The 13,447-nt window shown below is 46.4% G+C and overlaps 1 pseudogene; it reads right to left on the bottom strand.

Moving 5' to 3' along the window:
* Positions 1–11,375: 11,375 nt before the first annotated feature.
* On the bottom strand, positions 11,376–11,492 carry LOC136659500 (5S ribosomal RNA; annotated as a pseudogene).
* Positions 11,493–13,447: the final 1,955 nt, after the last annotated feature.

Raw genomic sequence — 13,447 nt, 5'->3', positions numbered from 1 at the left:
AGGAAATGTGTCAAGGGGTCATCCCCGGGCCTGCAGGTAATTTTCAGGCTGGATAGTATCAGGCCCTGAAGCCTTGGCCTGACTGCGCACAGCATCATGGGAAGAGATGATGCAACATCTGGTGATGCATACCAGGTGACTGTCACCAGGTATGTCACCCCATGTGCCATCAGAGTGACTAAGCACTTTCTGGTTCACTCTGATTGGCTATGGCAAGTATATACTCCAGCCAGGGCAAGCTGGGTTGTGGGAGATGCAGAGTGGAGTTTGTGCCGAAGGCTACGTCAGTGTGATCCGTGAATTGTGTGCTACCTGGACTATTGCTGTATATATTGTACATAGTAAAGAGACGTTTGGTGGAGGACTTCTGCCGTGTGTCGTCTTTGTTCCCGGGAGTGCCTACGCTCCGGCCTTGAGAGATAGGTAGAGAGCGCAGCCGGACAGCTGCTTGCTGCGGAAACTATACCCGCACCGTAACAAAATGCCTTAAAACACCCCCTTGACCTCCACTCCCTGGTGAATAAATCTTGCCAAACCAGGTTCACAGTCCCAAAGGTAGAAAACAGCATTATACCGAGTCAGAACATTGGTCCGTTTCATCCAGTACTATCTCTATACCAATTGGCAATGAACCTCGTGACTCAGCAGGGATTTGAGCCCAGGTCTCCCCACCCAACACTTTGTCTGCTGTGTCACACAGGCTCTCCGGTATCATTTTATATCAATGTAGCCAAATTAATTCTCTTCTGTATCCTAAGGGTTCTTCTATAGGCATCAAAAAATGATGCTTGCCCAGTTTTGGCAGCCATTCACACAGGACTCCTCCAGCATGTCAAACATTTCCAGTGGGCTGACCTGGATTCGTTCCAGGAAGTCGGTGTTTGGGCAGCAACTTGAGTTCTAACTACAACCATGAGACCCTGATTGTGTGGAAAAGACTCCTTAGTTTAAAGACTATGAATTGCCGTCTTGCTAAGATGAGCAGTCAGTAAGCTCATCTGTGTATATCAATCCAAGTGAGAATGTTGAAATCAATTATCTTTCAAGGTTTGGGGGTGGGGGTGGGAGGATGTGGAGCTGCTATACATTCAAAAACCAACAAGAAAAATCTGAGTATTTTGCTAACTCAAGGAAGAAGGTGGCTCCTTAAATTGATTTTCCTGCAAAAGTCTTTCTAGACTCATGATTTTTTTTTTCCTGCCAGCTAGATCTGTTTCCAGTGTTCCTTGAGCTACATCTGTAAAGCATAGAAACAACATATTGCTTCATCTCCCAGGGAAGATATCTCTTTCTGCTTGGTCTTGTAACCTTACTTTGTAGTGCCTTCAAAGTTCAGATTTCTCAAGGTGTAATGGATGAATGGCTATAGTGTCATGGATTTACAAGGCACTGTTCTCGGCCTCAACTCCAGCAAAAGAGCACCACAAATATATTGCAGATAAATCCATGATTTGCAGACATGCAACCGTTTGTTCATCCATTTATTTCCCACTTTGCCAAGTACATGAATTACAAACCACAGAGGACAATACATCACACTGAGGAGTGAGTAACACCTCTCCCCCCCACTTCCCCCATGAGTAATTCCACTGGTCTTATCAAAACCCTCCTGGCAATCTTCAAAATCCCACAGGTTGTTTCATTTTTGGAGGAACTCTTAGAGTCATTTCAAAATTTACTCTAGGTAAAATCCAGTGACAACCTAAGGATACGTGGAACTCTGCACTGGGACACTTTCACTGGTCTTATCAAAACTCTCATGGCCCCCTGTGTTGCCTGAGGAGGAACCCCTAAATCTATTTTTCTTCAGGCTAAATTTTTGGTGGTGATGCTAATCCTATCGTAACAAAACCTTGTAGGAAGCCTGCACATTCCTTCCACAGGTCAGAAACTTCTTTTCAGGCTTGGGGGGCAGACCTGATCCACTTGAAGATAGAGATGCCATCACACTGATGGAGATGATGTAGGTTGCCATCTCCTACTTCTTAATCTCCCTAAGGAGAACACCTTAGGACCAAAATAATGGAGAACACAGTCCCCAGATAAAGAACAAGACAAGAGAGGGTAGGAATTACCCAGTGTAAAGGAAAGCCTCAGGGTGAGAGCCAGGAGTGGTTCTAGTATTCGACTTAGACCAGGTCCAAGTTCTTGTTCAGCCACAAAGTTTCATGGGTGACTTTGGGCCAGTCACTGTCTCTCAGCCTCACCTATCTCTTGAGGTTTTTGTGAGGACAAAAGAAGGGAAGGAACTTTAAATGCCACCGTAAGCTCTTTGGAGGAAAAGCAGTATAAAAATGGGGTGATGATGATGGTGGTGGTGTGCCACTGCTGTATGAGATCTGCTAAATATAGTCATCCTATGGCACCCGAATTCATCTATCTGAATCCATCTAGTCATCCATTCAGCTGCTCGAATGCTGAATAGATTAAATGCGATCTATTCTAGGCAATCTAGTCCTATACACACTTACCTGGGAGCAAGTCCCTTTCAATGAGTCTTACTTCTTCTTCAAAAGAATTTTTTTTAATGCCAGGAGTGGGCCTGTTCAGTCTCCCCCCCCCCCCCCCGCCATGGAATGTTGAAGGAGTTCATTGGGAAAAGATATATAGGACATAACAGAACACTTGGGGGGGGGGGTAGGGGGAGGGAAGTGGCCTGATTGCACCTTTCATAGCCTGGGACTCTCCAAGCCCAGTCCTGTGGGCCAGATCCGGGGTTTGGAAAAAGCCGTCTCCCCCATGAGTGGCGCTTATCATTCTGCAACCCTGTGCCCTGATCAGCTTGAAAGAAATGCAGCACTGGGGCAGAATGAAAGCTGCCACTCAGGATGGGGAGGGCTTTTTCAGGACACAGTGGTTTCCAGTTTGGAGACCACTGGCTTATACTATCTCAGTGGTAGGCATTTGAGCTGGAGAGATGAATCACTTTCTTCTCTACATTCTAACAAGGAATGTGACTTTTCTTTCTTTCTTTCTTTCTTTCTTTCTTTCTTTCTTTCTTTCTTTCTTTCTTTCTTTCTTTCTTTCTTTCTTTCTTTCTTTCTGCCCACTCTGAAAATTACGGATGAATAAATGGTTGTCCAATTTTCCAAATGGTTTGCACAATTTTTTTTTTTTATACAGCCGGAGAAGTTAATAAGCTACCTTGCCATCCACATGCAGGCATCTCTCTGTGTGTAGATCCTCTTTTTCTCTCCCCCGCCCTTGCCACATGGTTGAGCACAAAGAAATAATCAGATAGGAGATTTTTTTCCCCCCTTCTAAATTAGGCCTCTTGTTTGTAAACTGAAAGAGCGCTAATGCCGTTCAAACTCAGCTGCGTCGCCACATAACGTACACTCAGCCCAGGAGTATTATAAAGTGTGGGAGAATGGAAGTTTTTGTTCTATTCTTCAGAGTCTTTCTAGATGAGAGGGCCATTCATTCCATCTCTTTGCTTCTCCCAATCTCTCTCTATTTCTTCCATAATGCCAGCATTAGCTGCTAGCTGCTAGCTGTAAAAGCGCTTTGATGTTGACCTCTCCATACCACTGACAGCCCCGCATTGGTGGGTGAGTGGTAGAGCAATAAGGGCATGTGTGGGAGAGGAGAGGATGAAAGCCAAGACAGCTTGGAAGGGATAATATGAACAGATCCTGCCTGTTCACTTAGGTTCTTTAAAGCCAAAAAAGAGAGAGAAATAACTGGATCTTCTGATTACAGAGGTCACAAACCAATGGAACTTCTGAAATGACCACTGAAAGCCTGCTGTACATGAAGAATCAGATAATTGTTCTGGCTCCAACTTTGTAAAATTAAACCAAGCGGTGGACCAGGCAAAAGAACAAGCAAACAATGCAGATTTCCCCCCCCCCCCTGTAATGTGCATGGGAATTAGAGGCAACTTCTCAAGACATGGGGTCTAGGATGGCAACAAAGCTTCAAGCAGGCCCGTATTTTGAACTGAGTTAAAGTTGGTAGGCCAGCAACAGTGGCGCATCTAGATAAAATGGTGCCCGTGGCAAGCACTGAAATTGTACCTCTGTCCAAACAGAGAAGGGGAGATCATATGGTAGATATGTGGATATGTGGCACTCCTTGCCACAGGATGTGGTGACGGCATCTGGCCTGGACGCCTTTAAAAGGGGATTGGACAAGTTCCTGGAGGAAAAATCCATTACGGAGTACAAGCCATGATGCGTATGTGCAACCTCCTGATTTTAGAAATAGGCTATGTCAGAATGCCAGATGCAAGGGAGGGCACCAGGATGAGGTCTCTTGTTATCTGGTGTGCTCCCTGGGACATTTGGTGGGCCGCTGTGAGATACAGGAAGCTGGACCAGGTGGGCCTATGGCCTGATCCAGTGGGGCTGTTCTTATGGATAACCTGCACCCACCCTAGACAGTACTGCAAAAAAAAATAATTCCCTATCCTACTTGCAACATAAGGCATATTTACAATTATTTCGTATATATAGGAAACACCTTGAACTTTTTCAGCAGGCATTTGCCTCTTTTTGGAGGTTCCCTGAAACTGGCATGAAAACACACCATTGGCTGTGATGCACCAGTGAGAAATGCACCCACTTTTTCCCACCATCAGTGGGAAATGCACCCACTGACTGCCTCCCACGTGAGCCCCAGACATGGGCAACAGACTTTTCAACTCCATCTGTTTGGGAAGTATTCTTCCCTTTGTTTAGAACTCTGGCACCAACTCCTATTTGCCTATGTCTTATCACACACATAGAAGGCAGCAGCTAGGATATATGGAGGCAAGTTAAAGAGTCCATACCTCTACTCCTCGGAACCAAGGCTTGGGATCAGTGCTGTGCTAAGATTTTATAAGGCACTGAGCATGGCCTCAAACCCAGGCTCTAGACCCTGGTGCCATACTCTTACGTGGCACCAGGGCAGTTCTCGGGCAGAGGGAATTATTTGCTTCATCCTTGTTGCACTGCAGCACCACCCAAATGATGGCCAGAAAAGGTACTGCAGCCCACTGCTACAGATGGGAAGAAAGAGGCTAGCTTTGTTCTCTGCAAGTCAGACTCACCCTTATATTAAATATACCACCGAAGAAGGACCATCAGTTCGACCATTTAGTTGTAAATATATCAATCTTCCTCCATCTTCAGCAGGAAAACTGGTCATTCACCAACTGAATGATGTACTGTATTATTCAAGGCCCCTTCTGCCTTCACATGGCATTAGTTAGTAAATGCATGCCCCCCCACACACACACACTTCTCAATCAGTAGTTAGTAATAACACCTGTTTACTGCTCTCCATTCCATCTTGCAAGCCCACAAAAAAAACATGCAAATTCAGGCGCGTTCTATCATGACCAGGTGAAATACCCATCGATGAAGATTTCAGGGAGGGTCATAACTCAGTGATAGAGCATCTGCTTGGTTGTAGGTTCAATCCCAGGCATCACCAGGTAGGACTGGGAAATACTCCTCCTAAATTCCTGAACTGCTGCAGCCAATTACAGTTGACAATTCTAAGCTAGATGGACCAGTGGCCTACCTAGGGGGGGATGCAAAGCAGTGTTTTGCAGGCGACTGAACGTGCCCCCCCTTCGGAGCCATTCTGCATGGTGGGAGCAAAACAGAGGCAAATGTTTTGCTCCCACAGCCCAGAACAGCTCCAAAGGGGAGGAAGAGGGGCTGCTTTATGGCATGTTCAAGCACTTGCAAAACTTAGTGCTTTGCACCCCCTCTAGTTATGCCACTGACCAATGGTCAGATTCAGGAAAAGGTTGCCTCATATGGCTGCAAGACCATATGGAGGGAGAAGGAGGCGTGTGGCACTTCTTCCAAGCAGGGCTACTGGTGGTAAAACCCTCTTGGTTGCATGGCTATAAATAATTAGCTCCTCCTTTCCCAGAACTGTCTCTGTATCACACTTGCCAGGAATGTCAGTGGCTTCTGTGCATAGGTCATGCTTGGTTTGTTCAGTCATACTGATCTAGCTGGAAAGAGCATTTTTTTTTCCTTTTTTCTTTTAAAACAATCCACTAAAGGAGCTCCAGAAAGCAGCTAAGGAAATAAAAGAAAAAATGCCCACATACCTTTATGATGAACCGCGCCAGATATTTGCAAAGGACCAATTTTAACCCTTATTATCTCGCTACAATGCCCACAACAGGGAAGGCTTTGCTGTCCAAACTGTAATGCAGACAAAGAAAGATGGATTTTTAAATTATCTACCTTTGCCTTTGCAACATGAATGTTTCAGGGCAATTATCCTGAGATAATGCCTTCAAATTGCTGCAGACTTTGGGTCTATAATTGCGGGCGTTCATTTGAAGGTTCCCAGCAGACTGAGGCAGGAGATTCATTGCCAGTCAAGCTCAGGTGGATAATATACAGTCACCGGGATTTTTGTCAAAGACAGACACCCAAATCAGCGGCTTTCTTTTCCATTCTTTAAAAAAAACAAAACAGGGCCATTGTTCTAAATGCAAGTTTGCTTGGCTTCTGTGCATTCACAGAGCGCAAGATGGCACAGGCGCTTGAGCTGGCCAAGGCAAAACAGTGCGGCTTCTCTCAAGAGGCAGGCCCTTGATAACCTCGCCTGGCTGATTGGGCCAATTTCTCAGGATGCTTTAAAGCGGAAAGAAATTGCCAGCGTGCACTCTTTCCAGATCCCCTGTACAGTACATGAGAACCGGCGGCCCGTCAATTAATCCTCATACACTGGCGCATTCAGCCAAACGGTGGGGAACCAACGTGACTTCCAAATGACTTCAGGCATTCGCAAACCCTCCCATTGCCTTCCAAAGACTTGGTGTAGCAGGGTTGAAATAAACGGACCGTCTCCAATGGGGACGCTGAATGTTGTCCTAAGCTCTTGGAGGTTGGGGATTAGAAAAAGAGTCTTGTCTGCTCAGCCATGAAACAGGCCTACAAGCCTGAGATACAACAGAAATAAATGGTGGGGTTGTGGGGGGGGGGGAGGAGGGAGGGAAGGAGGGAACATTCTCCTAATTTGAATTTGCTTGCAAAAATTTATGTTACCCCACGTAGCTCAAGGGCAGATGACATGCCTTGCTTGTCATAGGTCCCGGTTTGATCCCGGGCATCTCCGGGTAGGACTAGGAAAGACCGTCTAGAACAGGGGTGTCCAAAGTTTTTTGGCAAGAGGGCCACATCATTTCTCTGACACTGTGTCGGGGGCCAGGGAAAAAAAGAATTAATTTACATTTAAAATTTGAATTTACATGTTTACATAAATGAATATATTAAAGATGAACTTATATGAATGAATGAAGTCTTGCAATAGCTCAAGGCCTATAAAAGGCCTTGCACAAAGCAAGGCTGGCCTTTCCTTTGCTGCCGCTACTGCATCACAGACATGAAACAACAAGCATTGGAGGGAGCCCTCATCCCACAGCTCACGCAAGAGGTCAAACAGTCACCCTCACGCTGAGAGCATTTGTGTTGGGCCAGTGTGGGCTCCAACAAATCTCCAGAGGGCCAGAGGCTCATTGGAGACTGCGGGCTCCCTGAGGGCTGCATTGAGAGGCCTCGAGGGCCGCAAGTGGCCCCAGGGCCGGGGTTTGGGCACCCCTGGTCTAGAATCCTAGAGAGCTGCTAGCAGTCAGTGTAGGGCATGGGCGTCCAACCTGCAACACGGAAGCTTTCTAAGCACGTTTTTTTTTTTAAAAATACGTAAATAGTAACAACGAAAGAATGATGGAAAGGAAGAGAAAGTGGACAGGGAGAGGGGGGCTGGGCTGTGCAGATGGGCAATGAACACACCTTATATGGACCTTGGAACAAGTCCTATTTTGGGCCTCATCAGCAGTCAGCCAGGTGTCTTTGGAAAGCCCCAAATGGGCTGTGTTCCTTGCTTTGTAGAGTCTGGGGATCGTAGATATACTGCCTTTGAACTTGGAGGTTCTATTTAGCTATCATGGTAAACACTAAAGGTGACATTAAGGTGGAGTGGCACATTCAAGAGTCTCTACATAAAAAGTGGCAGGCCGTGGATTGGCCACTCCTGGTGTAGACAATACTGAGCTAGATGGACCAATGATTTGACTCAGTCAAAGGCAGCTTCGTGTGGTCTTATATTTCTGTTCCACTCTATCCCAAGGGCTCAGAGCGGCTTGATTCTCCAAATGCATTTGTATTTTCTATCTTCCCCAAATATTTCTATCCCCCAAGGGATTCACAATATGACTGAATGTCCAACTCTTGAGATTCACAAGTGAATGTGGTTGGCACCGCTCAGTTTAAATATAACAAAGTATAGATCCCACCAGTTTTCGAACATGCGCTATTAGTGAATGCTGGTGATCCCATTTCCAGGTGGCCTTCAATCTTCGCTGGTGCATCTTTGATGTTGGACATTCCCAGCATCCATTTGGGAGTATCAACATGTATATTGCTATCCTTTCAAGCATTCACTGTAACATACATTCTGCTTATTAGTACTGGTGCAACAAATTAGTATTTCCATGCCTGAAGGGAAAATTAAACATGATTGCACCTCCCATCTCTCTGACGTGTTTTGAAAAGCAGTCTTGGGTTGTGGTGAAAATCAGGACCACAGATAGGACCACAGGCCTGGGGGGAGGGGGAGGGTTAACGTTTGCGCTGTCTTCCCAGTGAATGCCCACTTGGGAAACAAAGTGGGACATAAATTTGTAAATAAATAAATAAATAAGATTAGTCCCCTCTCTCCTGGGGGGGAAGGATTAGTCCCCTCTCTCCTGGTACTACTGTCCTAGTCTGAATCACATGGACACATACCCCATAGCTGATTCTTACAAGTATTTAAAGACGTGGGAGAATGGGCAGCCAAATGGCAGATGCATTTCAATGTAAGTGTAAAGTAATGCACTTTGGGGCAAAGAACCCAAACTTCACATATAGGCTGATGGGTTCTGAGCCTTTCTGTGACAGATCAGGAGAGAGATCTTGGGGCTCTGGTGGACAGCTCAATGGAAGTGTCAGCCCATTGTGCAGCGGCAGCAAAAAAGGCTAACTCCATGCTTGGGATCATTAGAAAAGGTATTGAGAATAAAATGGCCAATATTATAATAACGTTGTATGAATGGATGGTAAGGCCACACCTGGAGTATTGCATCCAATTCTAGTAACCACATCTTAAAAAGAATATCACGGAAATGAAAAAGGTGCAAAAGAAAGCAACCAGAATGATTTACTCAACTGAGGAACCTCCTTTATGAGGAAAGGCTGCAGTGTTTGGGGCTGTTCAGAGTAGAAAAAAGGTGCCTGAGTGGGGACGTGATTGAGACATACAAAATTGTGAAGGGGATGGATAGAGTGGATGGGGGAATGTTCTTTTCCCTCTCACATAACACCAGAAGATTCACTAAAATTAAGTGTTGAGAGAGTTAGAAAAGACAAAGGAAAGTACCTCTTTACCCAGAGTGAAATTTGAGACTCCTTGCCACAGGATATGGTGATCGCATCTGGCCTAGACGGCAGATTTCCTCGAAGAAGGATACCCGTGATGGGTATTGTGCACCCTCCTGGTCTTAGAAGTAGGCAACCTCAGAATGCCAGATGCAAGAGAGTGGCACCAGGATGCAGGTCTCTTGTGGTCCTGTTTGCATCTGTGTGCATTGTGAGAGACAGGAAGCTGGACTAGATGGGTCTTTGGCCTGATTCAGTGGGGCTCTTCTTATGTTCTTATGGGCGGTCCAATCATAGGGCTATAATCTCATCTAGTTTGACCTCATCTCAAATCCAACAATCTCACTGGACAAAGATATCAGCAATGAGCAAATCTTCCTTTTCTAGGAACTGGCCCTGTCCTGCTGTGTTCTTGCAGAGCTTCTGTGAATGAGTGCAGGTTCTTTCAAGTGACACTGATATTCACTCCCATGAGAGACTGACCAAAATGCAAAATGTTTTTGTTTGTTGAGTGTGCTATTTATCCAGCCTGTTTTCCTCTGTTTTCACCTGCTGCCTTTGGAGAATATTGAGTTTGTTTTGCAAATGTCCAGCTGTCAATGGGAGGGCAGCATGCTTGGATGAAAGGTTGGTAGAAAGAGATTTGATGTCCCTGTCCAGACTTTTGAAGGTGCCATCTGACTCCCTTCTCCTTCTGGCTGTTTGTATGCCTAATAGGGACTTAGAGAGAAGGGGAGCTGATATGAGATGCTTCTGAGACGCACTCCTCATTCAGGAGTGCCTGGAGATTTGGACCAGAGACCAACAGAAAAGATGACTACACTAACAGCCCAATCCTAACCAACTTCCCAGTGCCAGTGTTACCTCAGTGCAGCCCTGAGATAAGGAAACAAACTTTCCATTACTTTGAGATGGCCTCCATGACAGTCTCTGGACCACAGAATGCAACCCATGCCCCATTGGCATGGCTGTATCAGTGCTGGAAAGGATTGGACTGTAAGTCTCCAACTTAAGGCCAGGTGGTCTTCTAGGGCTTTGTTCAGTAGTTGGAATGGATATAAGTTGGAATAGAGTGCTGCACCTGCACAAAAGCAGGCTGTCTGTTACTCTGGACACTGGAAGTCAGAGATTTGTAACTTGGGATTCGTAACCCATCCTGAGCTGTCTGGTGTGCAAGGTTACCGCGGCACCAAAATGGCTACTGCGGCATCCAATGTGCGCCAGGCAGCCTGCAGCAGCTCTTCAGGGGAAGAGAAATAGCCCCACTTGATTCTGTGGCAGCTCTTGAGCTCCTCTGATCCCGCCCCCCTCCCACCCCACTTCCTCCCCACACTATACCTCCTCCCCTCCCTCCCCCACCCCACTTCCTCCCCACACTATGACTCCTCCCCTCCCTCCCCCCATCCTCCCCTCACCTCCCTCGCTCCTGAACGCATCCCCCAAGCCCCCACTCACCTCCCCACCACCTAGTGTTCCGGGCGAGCACCGGGCAGCAGAACACAGGCTCAGCCCCCAGTCTATTTAGTCAAAATGTAAGCGAGAAAAGGTCAACTGTTAAAAAAAGGAAAAGGTGAGGGCAAAGGCCTTGACTCATGCTTGCCTCATGCTTTTCCATGTGCTGGCCCCAAAGAGGGAAAGAACTGTGGCATAGCTAGAGGAGGTGCAAAGCACTAAGTTTTGCAGGGAGCCTCACTGCAACATGCAAGGGGCCTTCCCCTCCCCTTCGGAGCCATTCCAGGCAGGAATGACTCTTCCCTCGGCTGGAGTGACTCTGAAGGGAAGGGGGAAGAGTCACTTACACACTGTGGTGAGGCTTCCTGCAAAACTTAGCGCTTTTCACCCCATCTAGCTACGCCACTGGGAGAGAGTGAAGCATCCAGGATCCTTTCACCTGTCTAGTTTGCAACTTTATCTAAGCAGCACCCAACTTATTTTTGTTACTAAACAATTGTTAAAACTGGTGGTGGTTGGCAAGCTTCAGTCTCGAAAGACTATGGTATAAGCCTACAGCACCCGGTATTCCCAGGCGGTCTCCCATCCAAGTACTAACCCGGCCTGACCCTGCTTAGCTTCCAAGATCAGACGAGATCAGGGACGTGCAGGGTAACAGCTGCTGCCAACTGTTATAGTATTGTTAAAACTATAGTACAGTTATTGATGCTTGGTAACTAATAATAATAATAATAATAATAATAATAATAATAACAACAACAGGTATTTATATACTGCCTTTCTTGGTCTTTATTCAAGACTTTATTCAAGGCAGTTTACATAGGCAGGCTTTATTTAAATCCCTTATTAAATAGGGATTTTTACAATTTGAAAGAAGGTTCTTTCTTTCAAGAACCACTACATTCAGGTGTTTCATTCCGATCTGGCTTCACATTCTGGCCTCCATCCTCCCACGCTCAGAGCAGATGGAATTGCTCAGCTTCAGCTTGTCAGCTGCTCCCAGGTCGCACGGTGCCAGTGGCCTCGAACTGGCGACCTTGTGGATGCTATCTTCAGGCAGACGGAGGCTCTACCCTCTAGACCAGACCTCCTGCCCCATAATAACTATGGTTATTATTACTTAACTGACTTTAATCTACCTTTCTGTTCCCTGAATGGAAGTAGCCTACATGATCAAGGTTAAACAAGAAAAAGTATAATTAAAAGGCCCTGCTCTGTACCCTCACCAGCCATGGCTCAGAAAGTAAAGGGACGCACTGAAGAGTCTTATCAGGTGACCATAAGAGGAGGGCAGGTTCATTCATTCCAAATGTGGAACTTGGTGTCTTTCCCTTGCATTCCTCATTCAAGGATGTGTCCATTTTAGGGCTGCTGCTGCTCCTTTTACCTCCCAGTTTGTTCATTAAGATCTGTCTGTTGCAACAGTAATTTTCAGAAGCACCAACGGTATCCAGCAGGGGCTGTAGTCTAAGAGGAGCAGAACCTCTGAGACTTCTCTGAAGATTGGAGTGGAGATGTAAGCAGCAGTAGCACTTTTGAAATCTTTTTTTCAAAGGATCTTTGGCCAAATACAAGCATCTGGTTCAACAGGACACAAACTGAGACATTTGCCTAAGGACATATGTCAATGTCCCTAAGCCATTGTCTTTCCTAAGGGCTGTTCGGGAGCTAATTTCTAACTTATGTTACATTACGATTAGAATTCTATGCACATTTACTGGGAGTAAGTCCTACTGAACACTGGAACTTCTGACTAAACACGTCAAGGCTAACACTCTAGTATATCTTTGTATTTAAATTTTGATTCCTTTTTTTCAATTTTGTCTTAAACCAGAGCAGCACAAATCGTGGCCTGGAAGCCGAATACGGCGTTCATGCGGACTCATCCACCCAGTGAGCAGACCTTTCGGTTCCACTTGGGCGCCCCACGAAGTCTGTCACGCAGCCTTCTAGGATGCTGGACGGACGACGTGACTGCCCAGACCATCCCTGTCACATGGCGCCTGAGTGGAGTGCTTGGATGCAGTCTGGACGGGAACCGCATTCCAGCCGCACAGTGGTCACAACTTTGAGTGCCACTGTATTAAACTATTGCAACCCACTTCAAAAGTTTGGGATGAGATGAGTTAGATATTTAAATGAAGTATAATAACTTTCTAGGACTGTGTTGTTTGGAACTTTGTCCTGGGATTCCTGCAACGAGCTGGCATCCCTAGCATGTATGCACTGCTGAAACAGAGACGCTTGCATTGGCTCGGTCATGTTGTGAGAATGGATGATGGCCGGATCCCAAAGGATCTCCTCTATGGAGAACTCGTGCAGGGAAAGCGCCCTACAGGTAGACCACAGCTACCTGTACAAGGTACAAGGACATCTGCAAGAGGGATCTGAAGGCCTTAGGAGTGGACCTCAACAGGTGGGAAACCCTGGCCTCTGAGTGGCCCGCTTGGAGGCAGGCTGTGCAGCATGGCCTTTCCCAGTTTGAAGAGACACTTGGCCAACAGACTGAGGCAAAGAGGCAAAGAAGGAAGGCCCATTGCCAGGGAGACAGACCAGGGACAGACTGCACTTGCTCCCAATGTGGAAGGGATTGTCACTCCCGAATTGGCCTTTTCAGTCAC

The sequence above is a fragment of the Tiliqua scincoides genome, chromosome 8, assembly GCF_035046505.1.
Source record: "Tiliqua scincoides isolate rTilSci1 chromosome 8, rTilSci1.hap2, whole genome shotgun sequence".
Lineage (NCBI taxonomy): Eukaryota > Metazoa > Chordata > Lepidosauria > Squamata > Scincidae > Tiliqua > Tiliqua scincoides.
The sequence above is the reverse complement of the archived record's forward strand: the minus strand, read 5'-3'. Positions and strand labels throughout refer to the sequence as shown.